We start from the raw sequence: 14295 nt of genomic DNA, 5'->3' as shown, positions 1-14295 counted from the left end.
GAACTTGAAGTTAAAGCACTTGGCACCAATATATTTGAAGAAAAATCAGACAAAGGAATTTAAAAAAGCAAAGAAACCTTAAGAATCAAGTGGAACTCTATCAAGAGAAATAACCTACGATTGATTGGAGTACCAGAAGAGGGAGGGATAACAGAAAATACAGGGAGAATTGTTGAAGATTTGTTGGCAGAAAACTTCCCTGATATCATGAAAGATGAGAAGATATCTATCCAAGATGCTCATTGAGCTCCACATAAGGTAGATCTTACAAGAAAGTCACCAAGACATTATAATCAAGCTTGCCAAAACCAAAGACAAACAGTCACCTACAAAGGAGAACCAAGAAGAATAAGCTCAGACTACTCAGCAGAAACCATGCAGGCAGGAAGGCAATGGGATCGTTTTTATAAAAAATTGAAGGAAAAAAACTGCCAGCCAAGAATCATATATCCAGCAATAGTGTCTCTCCAATATGAAGGTGAAATTAGGACATTTCCAGATAAACAGAAATTTTGGGAGTTCATAAAAACCAAACCAAAACTACAAGAAATACTAAAGGGAGTTCTTTCATTAGAAAATCAATAATATTAGGTATCAACCCAAGACCAGAACACTGGGCAGAGCAATCAGAAGTCAACACAAACAGGGAAATAAAAATAAATAAATAAATCAAGATTAAAAAAATGCTCAGAACAGGGTAACAGCAATGTTATTATGTAAAAGAAGACAACATTACAATAATAAAGAGGGACTAAGAATTGTAGTCATAGATATTCTATATAGGGATACAAAGAAATAAAATTAGGTTTAAATTTAGAAAAATAGGGGTAAACAATAAGGGAACCACAAAGGAGACAAACTATCCTACACATCAAAATAAAATACAAGAAAAAAAGAGACTCACCAGAAACAAAATCAACAATAACGAATATGAGGAAAGGACTATATATAAAGATAATCTACTCAGCACATAAAATTAAGAAGGAAAAAGAAACTGCCAACAACACACAAAAAAAAAGACATCAAAATGATAGCACTAAATTCATACCTATCCATAATTATTCTGAATCTAAATGGACTAAATGCACCAATAAAGAGACAGAGAATGTCAGAATGGATTAAAAAACATGATCCATCTATATGCTGCCTGCAAGGGACACACCTTAGATTTAGAGACAAAAACAAAAACTCAAAGGATGGAAAAAAATATATGAAGCAAACAACAATCAAAAAAGAGCAGGAGTGGCAATACTAATTTCTGACAAAATAGACTTTAAAGTTAAGTCCACCACAAAGGATAAGGAAGGACACTATATAATGATTAAAGGGACAATATACCAAGAAGATATAACCGTATTAAATATTTATGCACCCAATGACAGGGCTGCGAGAGACATAAAACAAACTCTACCAGCATTGAAAAGTGAGATAGCTCCACAATAATAGTAGGAGACTTCAACACACCACTTTTGTGGAAGGACAGGATCCAGAAAGAAGCTCAATAAAGACATGGAAGATCTAAATGCCACAATCAACCAACTTGACCTCATAGACATATACAGAACACTCCACCCAACAGCAACCAAGTAGACATTCTTTTCTAGTGCACATGGAACATCCTCTAGAATAGACCACATATTAGGTCATAAAGCAAGTCTTAGCAGAATCTGAAACATTGTAATATTACAAAGCATCTTCTCTGACCATAAGGCCATAAAAGTGGCAATCAATAACAGAAAAAGCAGGGAAAAGAAATCAAACACTTGGAAACTGAACAATACCCTGCTCAAATAAGACTGGATTATAGAAGACATTAAGGATAAAATAAAGAAATGCATAGACTCCAATGAGAATGAAAACACTTCCTATCAGAACCTTTGGGACACAGCGAAAGTAATTCTCAGAGGTCAATTTATATCAATAAATGCACACATCCAAAAAGAATAAAGGGCCAAAATCAAAGAATTATCCCTACAACTTGAACGAATAGAAAGAGAGCAACAAAAGAACCCATCAGGCACCAAAAGAAAGCAAATAATAAAAATTAGAGCAGAACTGGATGAAATAGAAAACAGAAAAACAATTGAAAGAATTAAGCAGACCAAAAGCCGGTTCTTTGAAAAAATCTACAAAATTGATAAACCATTGGCCAAACTGACAAACAGAAAACGGGAGAGAAGAAAATAACCCGAATAAGACATGAGTTGGGTGATATTACAACAGACCCAACCAAAATTAAAAGAATCATATCAGATTACTACGAAAAATTGTACTCTAACAAATTTGAAAACCTAGCAGAAATGGATGAATTTCTAGAAACACACTACCTACTTAAACTAACACAAACAGAGGTAGAACAACTAAATAGACCCATAACAAAAGAAGAGATTGAAAAGGTAATCAAAAAACTTCTAACAAAAAAAAAAGTCCTGGTCCGGATGGCTTCACTACAGAGTTCTACCAAACTTTCAGAGAAGAGTTAACACCACTACTACTAAAGGTATTTCAGAGTGTAGAAAAGGACGGAATACTCTCAAACTCATTTTACGAAGCCAGCATATCCCTGATAGCAAAACCAGGGAAAGACACCACAGAAAAAGAAAATATAGACCTATATTCCTCATGAACACAGATGCAAAAATCCTCAACAAAATTCTAGCCAATAGAGTTCAACAACATATCCAAATAATACTACTAATAATAATTCACCAGTCAGCCCATGTCCATTGAGAGGTTTAAATTGTCTCATAAGGATGACAAAATTAGTTTGAACATTTGACTCTTTTCCACTAAATTTTTTCATTGTGAGTGATTGAAGCCTTGTTGTCTGAAGCAAAAAAAAAAAAAAAAAAAAAAGCAATCTTGCAAACTCATAGATTGGTAATGTTTCCTAAAATGCATTTCAAATTAAAGACTTCACAGTTTTGGATTTCTTTGTGAATTTATTTTTATGCCACCTTGTAGAAGTGTTAAGTAGATTGATTTTCATAATATAAACAGCTTTGTCTGTGACTTTTTAATACATATGACAAACAAATTTAATTTAACGTAAAGTTTTTTGGAAGACAGGCTCGATGTGTCTCTCTGATACTATGCCCAAGTGGGGTGACAGGAAGATCTTCCATGTAATTTTGAAGATCCATTTCCCAACTCCCTGTTTAATGTTTTATTTAAAAAAAAAAAAATTCTAGGAGAATGAAATGCATCTCTATATGAAAGATGATATCTCTCAATTGAAAAAAAAAATTTGAACTATTTTATATATGTAAAATAGTCTATATATCTACATATCCAGTGAAAAAAAAAGGAATATGCTTTTAAACCTAGTGGCTTATTTTTCAGCTTCAAAACCATGGCCTGCTGGAGGTAAACCAGTCTCATTCATAGTAATAACCATTAAGATTTCAAACAGCTCTTTCAGGCCACTAATTACTCCAAATTAAACCTAAAATATTATAATACCTTGAAGACTTTACTACAATCTAGGTAAAAAAAATGAATATACAACTAATCTCAGAAACACTATTTAAAGGAATTTGTTTTATTTGATATATTATGTAGAGTGAATTGTATTATTTTTCTTGCATGCCCATTTTCTTTGATTTGGGCAATTTCTGGGCTGGCTAGATTATCCACATTACATTTGAATGATTTCTACAAAAATGAATATCTTTTACCTGAGATTGATTTGGCCATATATTGATTTTAAATTTTCTCAGGACAGCAATCACAAAGGAGCAAGGTGAGTGATGTATCTTTGTAAAGTGAGAAAAAGGTAGGATTTGAAAGTCCAGTGCAACCCCTACTGGGCAGCATGGCCCTGGATGCATCACTTGTAGTCTTGATTGGAGTAGAGAAAAAGGTTCTTATTTTTGCCTTACCACTTTGCTTTATGCTTAGGGCATAGTCATATTCCACAAAATTATTGGAATGGTGAAAGGTTGCAAACCATGTAAAATATTTCAAGGAATACAAATTCGTAGTGAGAACCTTAAGCAGTTGCATTAAAATATTTTTTAAATTAAAATTTTATTTTAAGTGAAACATACACACATGCATAAAACCCAAAACCCACTGCCGTCGATTCTGACTCATAGTGACTCTATAGGACAGAGTAGAACTGCCTGACAGAGTTTCCAAAGAGGGCCTGGTAGATTCGAACTGCCGACCTCTTGGTCAGCAGCCGTAGCACTTAACCACTACGCCACCAGGGTTACCTACACATACATACATATGCATATATATTTCTCTATATAATGTGTAACTGTCTAGTTTTCATAACTGATTTTGAATACACGCATATTATCTCACCAAGTTAATATTTTTTAGTTCCCTTCTCCATTTTTATCATGGCCTCACCATTCCAAATTCCTCTTGTAGATTATATCACGTTTACTATATTTCTTTTTTTTTTACTATATTTCTATAAATTTTTTACACAATGAAAATTCCTAATGTGAAACTGTTCAAAAAAAAAAAAATCCCTTAGTTTATACCAACTTGGCTGACTATACCACTACCCATTGCCCTTGGCTGACTATAGATAACGTAAAAAATAAAATTTCTACTAGATTAAATTTGCATATGAACTCATAAGATTTATTTGCAACTCATGAATAGAAAGTTTCAGACAATAGCTTCCCAATTCATGAATAGAAAATATAGCTTATGAGCTCATATACAAATTAGATTAATCTTGTAGAAATATCATTTTCAACAGATCTAGTGATGGGGGTGGGATTAATGGTACATTTTGAGCTAGGTTAAGCCCAGCAGGCAAGTCCTAACTGATTAACTCATATTTTGGCTTCTGAGGTCAGGCATTTACAGAAAGAAGACTTTGTTAGATTTTGGTTTGCTGATCTGGGGCTTAGCATAAGTGACTGGATCTTGGACCAAGTATGAAAAAAAAAAAAAAAACCCACTGCCTTCAAGTGGATTCCGACTCACAGAGTAGAGCTGCCCCACAGAGTTTCCAAGGAGCGCCTGGCGGATTGGAACTGCCCACGCTTTGGTTAGCAGCGGTAGCACTTAACCACTCTACCGCCAGGGTTTCCTCTACACTTACAGATGTTATACAGAACCACCAATTTAATTCATTTATAAGAGCTAAAATATTTCTGACCCACAAATGTTAACATAACTTTTATTAAAATGTATAAGAAAAACAAAAAACAAACCCATTGCCGTTGAGTCGATTCCGATTCATAGCGACCCTAAAAGACAGAGTAAAACTGCCCCATAGAGTTTCCAAGGAGTGCCTGGCGGATTTGAACTGCAAACCTCTTTGTTAACAGCTGTTGCACTTAACCACTATGCCACCAGGGTTTCCATTACAATGTATAGCCAATACAAATTCAAAATTGAAAAATGGAGTCAAGAAACATTTTTTTAAAGAATATTATACCATGTTTAAACAACACTGCCATTCTAAATTATATATATATATAAATGAATTGAGTGAAAAATTTTTCACAACATGTAAACATGTCTCTAGTCTATCATCATGAAGATATTTACAAGGGGAGTAATAACTCATGTTGGAAAATCATCAAATGTTTTATTCCCATATTATATTTTTATTCTGTGATTAATTAAAAAAAAACTAATTTTATTTTATTTTTTCCAAGTGTCCATTGCTCAATAGACAACAATTCAGTGTATAGAAACAGGGAGAGACATAGTCACCCAAGGTGATTAAAGGAAATTCTACTGCATTTAATAATCATTTTTGTTTTCTCTCAATGGGCAATCAATGTTGTTACACGGAATTTTCGGATATGGTCTGCTTTATTTTGATTTAAGCCATTGTGATGGTTAAGACTGTGTGTCAGCTTGGCTGGGCCATGATTCTCAGTGTTCTGGCAGTTGTATAATATTGTGATCACTTTCCTGTTGAAATTTGGTATGTGATTAACCCCTTGATGGAATCCGCTGAGTGGTACTGGTGGGGGGGGGCCTGTGGCAGCTCACTGCCCCCTCAGCCTTCATCTCTCTGCCTTCCATCAGCCTACTTCCTTCCTGCTTGGCTTGCAAATGTTGTTGGCTTGTTTTGGACCCAGCCGCTGTCTCTTGCCTGACCTCTGGTTCTTGGGACTTGAGGTAGCAGCTGACCTGTCCATCTTGGGAATCGCAGATCCTCACAGCATGTGAGCAAGAGTCCTGCGCCCTGACCTGCCTATCTTGGGTTCACCAGCCCCTGCAGCTAAGTGATTCAGGAGAAATCTTGTGATCTTCCCTGCTGACTTGGAGATTACTTGACAGTCACAACCTGTGACCAGGATCCCTGCTCTCCAACCTTCTTATCTTCGGTTCACCAGCTTCTGCAGCTCCGTGAATTGGGAAAAGACTCTATCCTTATCCAAGGATTTGGGACATTCCAACCCCTACAATCGTGTGAACTGTTTCCTTAATATAAATCTCTCTCTATATATTTATAGGCATTACTGGTTTTGTTTCTCTAGAGAACCGAGCCCAAGACAGCCATGAAGACAGAAAATCAAAATTTTGGAGCAAAGTTTATACTTCTTGGCTTTTTCCAATATGGCCAAATGAACACTGTCCTCTTTTTTGCTATCACTGCCATCTTAGTGACTTTGGTGGGGGACATCGTACAGATCCACCTCATCCAACTGGACACCGGACTCCACATTTCCATGTACTTCCTCCTCAGTCAGCTCTCCTTCATTGACTTGATGTACATCTTCACGACAGTACCCAGGATGGCAGCAAACTTTCTGTCAAAAAGTAAGTCCATTACTTTTTTAGATTGTGAGATTCAAACATTTGTGTTTTTGACCCTTGGTGGAACTGAAGCTCTTCTTCTTGGTTTTATGTCTTATGATAGATATGTAGCCATCTGTTACCCTTTACACTATCCTGTGTTCATGAGCAAGACTATCTGTATGTCCATGGTCACATGTGCATGGGCCAGTAGTTCTATCAATGCTTTAATACGTACACTGTATGTATTTCAACTTCCTTTCTGTAGATCTCGGATCATTAACCACTTTTTCTGTGAAGTTCCATCTCTATTGCCTTTGATGTGTCAGAACACCTCCCAGTATGAGTATACCATCCTCTTTAGTGTCCTTATCATTCTGCTACTACCATTCATGGCCATTCTGGCTTCCTATGCCCAAGTACTTATTGTGGTGTACCAGATGAGCTCAGTAAAGGGTAGATGAAAGTCATCTCCACGTGTTCCTCTCACATGATTGTGGCAAGCCTGTTCTATGGGACCACCCTCTCCACCTATACAAGACCACACTCCTTGCATTACCCTGATGAAGGTAAAGTGGTGGCAGTGTTTTACAGCATCATTATACCTCTTCTGAACCCATTTAACTGCAGTCTGAGGAATAAGGAGGTCACGGGGGCCATTAGAAGAGTGCTGGGAAAATGAATATTTGCACAGAAAATATGACTTTTGGAACCCCTTATAGTTTGAGACTGAACAACATGATTTGATTAGTGTATTGTCTAGAGAGCTGTAAGCTACAAGAAGTGTTTAAAAAAATAAACGTAATGATGCTCTGGTTTATTCTCTTTTCAGAAATAACTAAAGCATTGTTATTAGAATTGGATGGATTTGCTGTGTAAAAGCTAGAGAATGGTTGCCATTATCAACTTTGTCTTCTAAAGCAATAGATTTACTCCCTGTCAACACAATACTCCCATGTCATAACAAATTGTAGTACCTTCTTTAATATTCTGAAATAAAATGCATATGAGATATAATTTATCATATAATACATAAAATCAAGAAAATATATATGATGACCCAACTATAACATAGAGCAAAATGAATACATCCACTTATTTATTCATTCATTGAACAAAGGTTTTAATCCTTTAACTGTGTATGTGACACTGTCATAGGCACTGGTGAAATGGGATGAAGCAAGATAAAACTGACATAAATCTCTGCTCTCATGGAGTTTAGATTTCATTGTTGGGAGAAAGACAATATATAAAATTAACTGGTAAATTTTGCAGTATATTGAAAAGTATTAATTGCATGAAGAGAAACTAAGTGAAAAATTGGAATAGGGAAAGCAAAGGATGTTAGCAATGTTAAGTAAAATAGAGAAGAGAGAGCCTTGAATATGACATTTGTCAAAAAATAAAAGGAGGGAGGGGGGCCAAGATGGCTGACTAGGTAGAAGCTACCCTGGATCCCTCTTGCAACAAAGACTCGGGAAAACAAGTGAATCGATCACATACATGACAATCTACGAACCCTGAACAACAAACACAGATTTAAAGAGTTGACCTGAGTGACAGAGACGGAGAACAAACAACCACGGGGAAGTAGCGACTGTTTTCGGAGCCTGGAGCCAGCGTCCCAATCAGGTAACCTTGGCGCCGGGCTTAGGACTGGGCTCAGGGAAGCTGAACATAACATCTCGTGATGGCGCAAACGGGGCACAGCCCTACCCCCCTGAACTGACACCGGGAGGGGGCCCAGCCAGTCCGTGGAGGCAGCACAGCGACGCGGCTGGCGGGAAGAGAAGTCTCCGGGAGGCAGCAACTGATTTTGGAGCCGGGAGTGCAGCATCCCAGCAGGGGAACCTTGACGCTGGGCTTTGGCCTGGCAGCAGGGGATCTGACCGCGGCTTCAGTGGGCCAGACCCTCGGGGGCAATCTCCACACAGCCAGCACACATAGGCGACACGCCCCTCGGGAATCTCAGATAAAATAGTCATCCCAAGCAAGATAAGCAACTTTGTCTATATTCCGGGGTGCTACTCTCTCCTGTTTTTCTTAACACTCCCCTCCCCTTCCCAGGCGGCTTCATTAACATTGGAATTCCCTGAGCCAGAGGGAGAATGGCTCCAGCTCCGCGGCTTTGCTTCCCCTCCCTTTTTTTTTTGGTCTTTTCCTAACCCATTCTTCTGGCCTGAGAGAAGCAATGACAAAAGACCCAGGGACCAAAAATCCTTCCCTAATTGGACTAAAAACACAGAACCAGCTCCAGCCGAACATATAGGATCCAAATCTTGGGCTTTCATCCTTACAGGGAACAAGGTGGCTGTTATAATGCAAAGGCAGTTCTGATAGGGATCTGACTGCATTTTTTTTTTAGCGGATTTACGGGAAAAACAAGTTTCCCAGGTCTGATATCTCTGCTTATTCAATAGAGCCCTAACTGACCCACAACAGGGAACTGAGGGCTGAAGCTCCTCCCAGACCACCTAGCCTCTAGCCTTAGGGGTCTAAGGAGGGTGACACCTACCAATCTATAGAGGTACTTGCATTGGGGGCCTAACGTACACCTACAGAGCCCTCCCACCAAAGTGCTTTAGGAATGGAGACACACCTACCTCACTGTCACTTCGGGGAACCTGTTAGCATCCTGCCCCACCTGGAGTGTGAAACCCAGCTGCTAATAGAATCTGGTGCACACAGCTATCACCACGACTTCTCGAGGTGGATAGGTGTTAGGGTGCAGCACACACTTGATGACCCAAAATCAGATTCTACTCAAGAATAGTGAATAGACTCAGGCATATATATCCGGCAACAGCCCAAACCAGCTGGGAATAGGACATAAGTAAGTCAAGGGCTACAACAAACAAGACAGCACAATCTAGTAGCCCATCCATGTATATTGAAAGAAAACAAAACAAGACTCAGTGAGCAAATATAGAATAAATCACTACGATATCTTTTTTTATATCTTAGTGATGGCTCAGAGACAGCAGTCAATATCAAACCACATAAAGACACAGACCATGACAGGTTCTACAAGCCCCCAAACAAAAGAATCAAAATCTTTCCCAAATGAAGATACACTCCTGGAATTATCAGATAAAGAATATAAAAAAACTAATTTACAGAATGCTTCAAGACATCAGGGATCACCTCAGAAATGAAATAAGGCACACTGCAGAAAAAACCAAGGAACACACTGATAAAACAGTTGAAGAACTCAAAAAGATTATTCAAGAACATAGTGGAAAAATTAATAAGTTGCAAGAATCCATAGAGAGACAGCATGCAGAAATCCAAAAGATTAACAATAAAATTACAGAATTAGACAACACAATAGGAAGTCAGAGGAGCAGACTCGAGCAATTAGAATGCAGACTGGGACATCTGGAGGACCAGGGAATTCACACCAACATAGCTGAAAAAAAAAATCAGAGAAAAGAATTTAAAAAAATGAAGAAACCCTAAGAATCATGTGGGACTCTATCAAGAAGGATAACTTGCGAGTGATTGGAGTCCCAGAACAGGGAGGGAGGACAGAAAACACGAAGAAAATAGTTGAAGATCTGCTGACAGAAAACTTCCCTGACATCATGAAAGATGAAAGGATGTCTATCCAAGATGCTCATCGAACCCCATTTAAGACTGATCCAAAAAGAAAAACACCAAGACATATTATCATCAAACTTGCCAAAACAAAAAATAAAGAGAAAATTTTCAAAGCAGCCAGGGAGAAAACAAAGGTCTCCTTCAAGGGAGAATCAATAAGAACAAGTTCAGACTACTAAGCAGAAACCATGCAGGCAAGAAGGCAATGGGATGACATATATAGAGCACTGAAGGAGAAAAACTGCCAGTCAAGGATCATATATCCAGCAAAACTCTCTCTGAAATATGAAGGTGAAATTAAGATATTTACAGACAAACACAGGTTTAGAGAATTTGCAAAAACCAAACCAAAGCTACAAGAAATACTAAAGGAAATTGTTTGGGCAGAAAGCCAATAATATCAGATACCAGCACAACACAAGGTCACAGAACAGAACATCCTGATTTCAATTCAAATAGGGAAATCACAGAAACAAATTAAGATTAATTAAAAAAAATGCTCAAAACAGGGAATCATTGAAGTCAATATGTAAAAGATCACAATAATCAAAAAGAGGGACTAAATACAGATGGCATAGAACTGCCATATGGAGAGGGATACAAGGCAATATAGGACAATACAAGTTAGGTTTTTACTTAGAAAAATAGGGGTAAATATTAAGGTAACCACAAAGAGGTATAACAACTCCATAACTCAAAATAAAAACCAAGAAAAACGTAACGACTCAACAAACATAAAGTCAAATACTATGAAAAATGAGGATCTCACAATTTACAAGGAAAAACGTCTCAGCACAAAAAAGTAAGAGGAAAAATGAAATTGTCAACAACACACATAAAAAGGCATCAAAATGACAACACTAAACACTCACTTATCTATAATTACGCTGAATGTAAATGGACTAAATGCACCAAAAAAGAGACACAGAGTCTCGGACTGGATAAAGAAACACGATCCGTCTATATGCTGCCTACAAGAGACACACCTTAGACTTAGAGACACAGAAAAACTAAAACTCAAAGGATGGAAAAAATATGTCAAGCAAACAATAAGCAAAAAAGAAGAGGAGTAGCAATATTAATTTCTACAAAATAGACTTTAAACTTAAATTCACCACAAAGGATAAAGAAGGACACTATATAATGATAAAAGGGACAATTGATCAGGAAGATATAACCATATTAAGTATTTATGCACCCAACGACAGGGCTGCAAGATACATAAATCAAATTTTAACAGAAATGAAAAGTGAGATAGACACCTCCACAATTATAGTAGGAGACTTCAACACACCACTTTCGGAGAAGGACAGGACATCCAGTAAGAAGCTCAATAGAGACACGGAAGACCTAATTACAACAATCAACCAAATTGACCTCATTGACTTATACAGAACTCTCCACCCAACTGCTGCAAAGTATACTTTTCTTTCTAGTGCACATGGAACACTCTCTAGAATAGATCACATACTAGGTCATAAAACAAACGTTTGCAGAATCCAAAATATCAAAATATTACAAAGCATCTTCTCAGACCACAAGGTCAAAAAGTAGAAATCAATAACAGAAAAACTAGGGAAAAGAAATCAAATACTTGGAAAGTGAACAATACCCTCCTGAAAAAAGACTGGGTTATAGAAGACATTAAGGAGGGAATAAGGAAATTCATAGAATGCAACGAGAATGAAAATACTTCCTATTAAAACCTCTGGGACACAGCAAAAGCAGTGCTCAGAGGCCAGTTTATATCGATAAATGCACAATACAAAAAGAAGAAAGAGCCAAAATCAGAGAACTGTCCCTACAACTTGAACAAACGGAAAGTGAGCAACAAAAGAATCCAGCAGGTACCAGAAGAAAACAAATAATAAATATTAGAGCTGAACTAAATGAATTAGAGAACAGAAAAACAATTGAAAGAATTAACAAAGCCAAAAGCTGGTTCTTTGAAAAAATTAACAAAATTGATAAACCATTGGCTAGACTGCTTACAGAAATACAGTATAGGAAACAAATAACCCGAATAAGAAACGAGAAGGGCCACATCACAACAGACCCAACTGAAAATAAAAGAATCATATCAGATTATTATGAAAAATTGTACTCTAACAAATTTGCAAACCTAGGAGAAATGGATGAATTCCTGGAAAAACACTACCAACCTAAACTAACACAATCAGAAGTAGAACAACTAAATAGACCCATAACAAAAAAAGAGATTGAAACGGTAACCAAAAAACTCCCAGCAAAAAAAAGCCCTGGCCCAGATGGCTTTACTGCAGAGTTCTACCAAACTTTCAGAGAAGAGATAACACCACTACTACTAAAGGTATTTCAAGGCATAGAAAATGACGGAATACTACCTAACGCATTCTATGAAGCCACCATCTCCCTGATACCAAAACCAGGTAAAGACATTACAAAAAAAGAAAATTACAGACCTATATCCCTCATGAACATAGATGCAAAATTCCTCAGCAAAATTCTAGCCAATAGAATTCAACAACATATGAAAAAAATAATTCACCACGACCAAGTGGGATTTATACCAGGTATGCAAAGGCTGGTTTTATATTAGAAAAACAATTAATGTAACCCACCATATAAATAAAACATAAGACAAAAACCATATGACCTTATCAATTGATGCAGAAAAGGCATTTGACAAAGTCCAACACCCATTTATGATAAAAAACTCTCAGCAAAATAGGAATTGAAGGAAAATTCCTCAACATAATAAAGGGAATCTATGCAAAGCCAACAGCCAACATCACTCTAAAAGGAGAGAGCCTGAAAGCATTTCCCTTGAGAATGGGAACCAAACAAGGATGCCCTTTATCACTGCTCTTATTCAACATTGTGCTAGAAGTCCTAGCCAGAGCAATTACGCTAAACAAAGAAATAAAGGGCATCCAGATTGGCAAAGAGGAAGTCAAATTATCTCTATTTGCAGATGACATGATCTTATACACAGAAAACCCTAAGGAATCCTCCAGAAAACTACTGAAACTAATAGAAGAGTTTGGCAGAGTCTCAGGTTATAAGATAAACATACAAAAATCACTCGGATTCCTCTACATCAACAAAAAGAACATCAAAGAGGAAATCACCAACTCAATACCATTCACAGTAGCCCCCAAGAAGATAAAATACTTAGGAATAAATCTTACCAAACATGTAAAAGACCTACACAAAGAAAACTACAAAGCTCTACTACAAGAAATTCAAAAGGACATACTTAAGTGGAAAAACATACCTTGCTCATGGATAGGAAGACTTAACATAGTAAAAATGTCTATTCTACCAAAAGCCATCTATGCATACAATGCACTTCCGATCGAAATTCCAATGTCATTTTTTAATGTGATAGACAAACAAATCACCAACTTCATATGGAAGGGAAAGAAGCCTCGGATAAGCAAAGCATTACTGAAAAAGAAGAAGAAAGTGGGAGGCCTCACTCTTTCTGATTTCAGAACCTATTATACAGCCACAGTAGTCAAAACAGCCTGGTACTGGTACAACAACAGGCACATAGATCAATGGAACAGAATTGAGAACCCAGATATAAATCCATCCACATATGAGCAGCAGATATTTGACAAAGGCCCAGTGTCAGTTAATTGGGGGAAAAGATAGTCTTATTAACAGATGGTGCTGGCATAACTGGATATCCGTTTGCAAAAAAATGAAACAGGACCCACACCTCACACCATGCACAAAAACTAACTCCAAGTGGATCAAAGACCTAAACATAAAGACTAAAACGATAAAGATCATGGAAGAAAAAATAGGGACAACCTTAGGAGCCCTAATACAAGGCAGAAACAGAATAGAAAACATTACCAGAAATGACGAAGAGAAACCAGATAACTGGGAGCTCCTAAAAATCAAACACCTATGCTCATCTAAAGACTTCACCAAAAGAGTAAAAAGACCACCTACAGACTGGGAAAGAATTTTCAGCTATGA

At 37.2% G+C, this 14295-nt stretch overlaps 1 pseudogene; it reads left to right on the top strand.

Annotated features, from left to right (window-relative positions):
• Window positions 1-2829: 2829 nt before the first annotated feature.
• On the top strand, window positions 2830-13401 carry LOC135229419 (olfactory receptor 2AK2-like; annotated as a pseudogene).
• Window positions 13402-14295: the final 894 nt, after the last annotated feature.

The sequence above is a fragment of the Loxodonta africana genome, unplaced genomic scaffold, assembly GCF_030014295.1.
Source record: "Loxodonta africana isolate mLoxAfr1 unplaced genomic scaffold, mLoxAfr1.hap2 scaffold_29, whole genome shotgun sequence".
In the NCBI taxonomy this organism is placed as follows: domain Eukaryota; kingdom Metazoa; phylum Chordata; class Mammalia; order Proboscidea; family Elephantidae; genus Loxodonta; species Loxodonta africana.
Note: the sequence above shows the minus strand (reverse complement) of the source record. Positions and strands in the feature narration are given on the sequence as shown.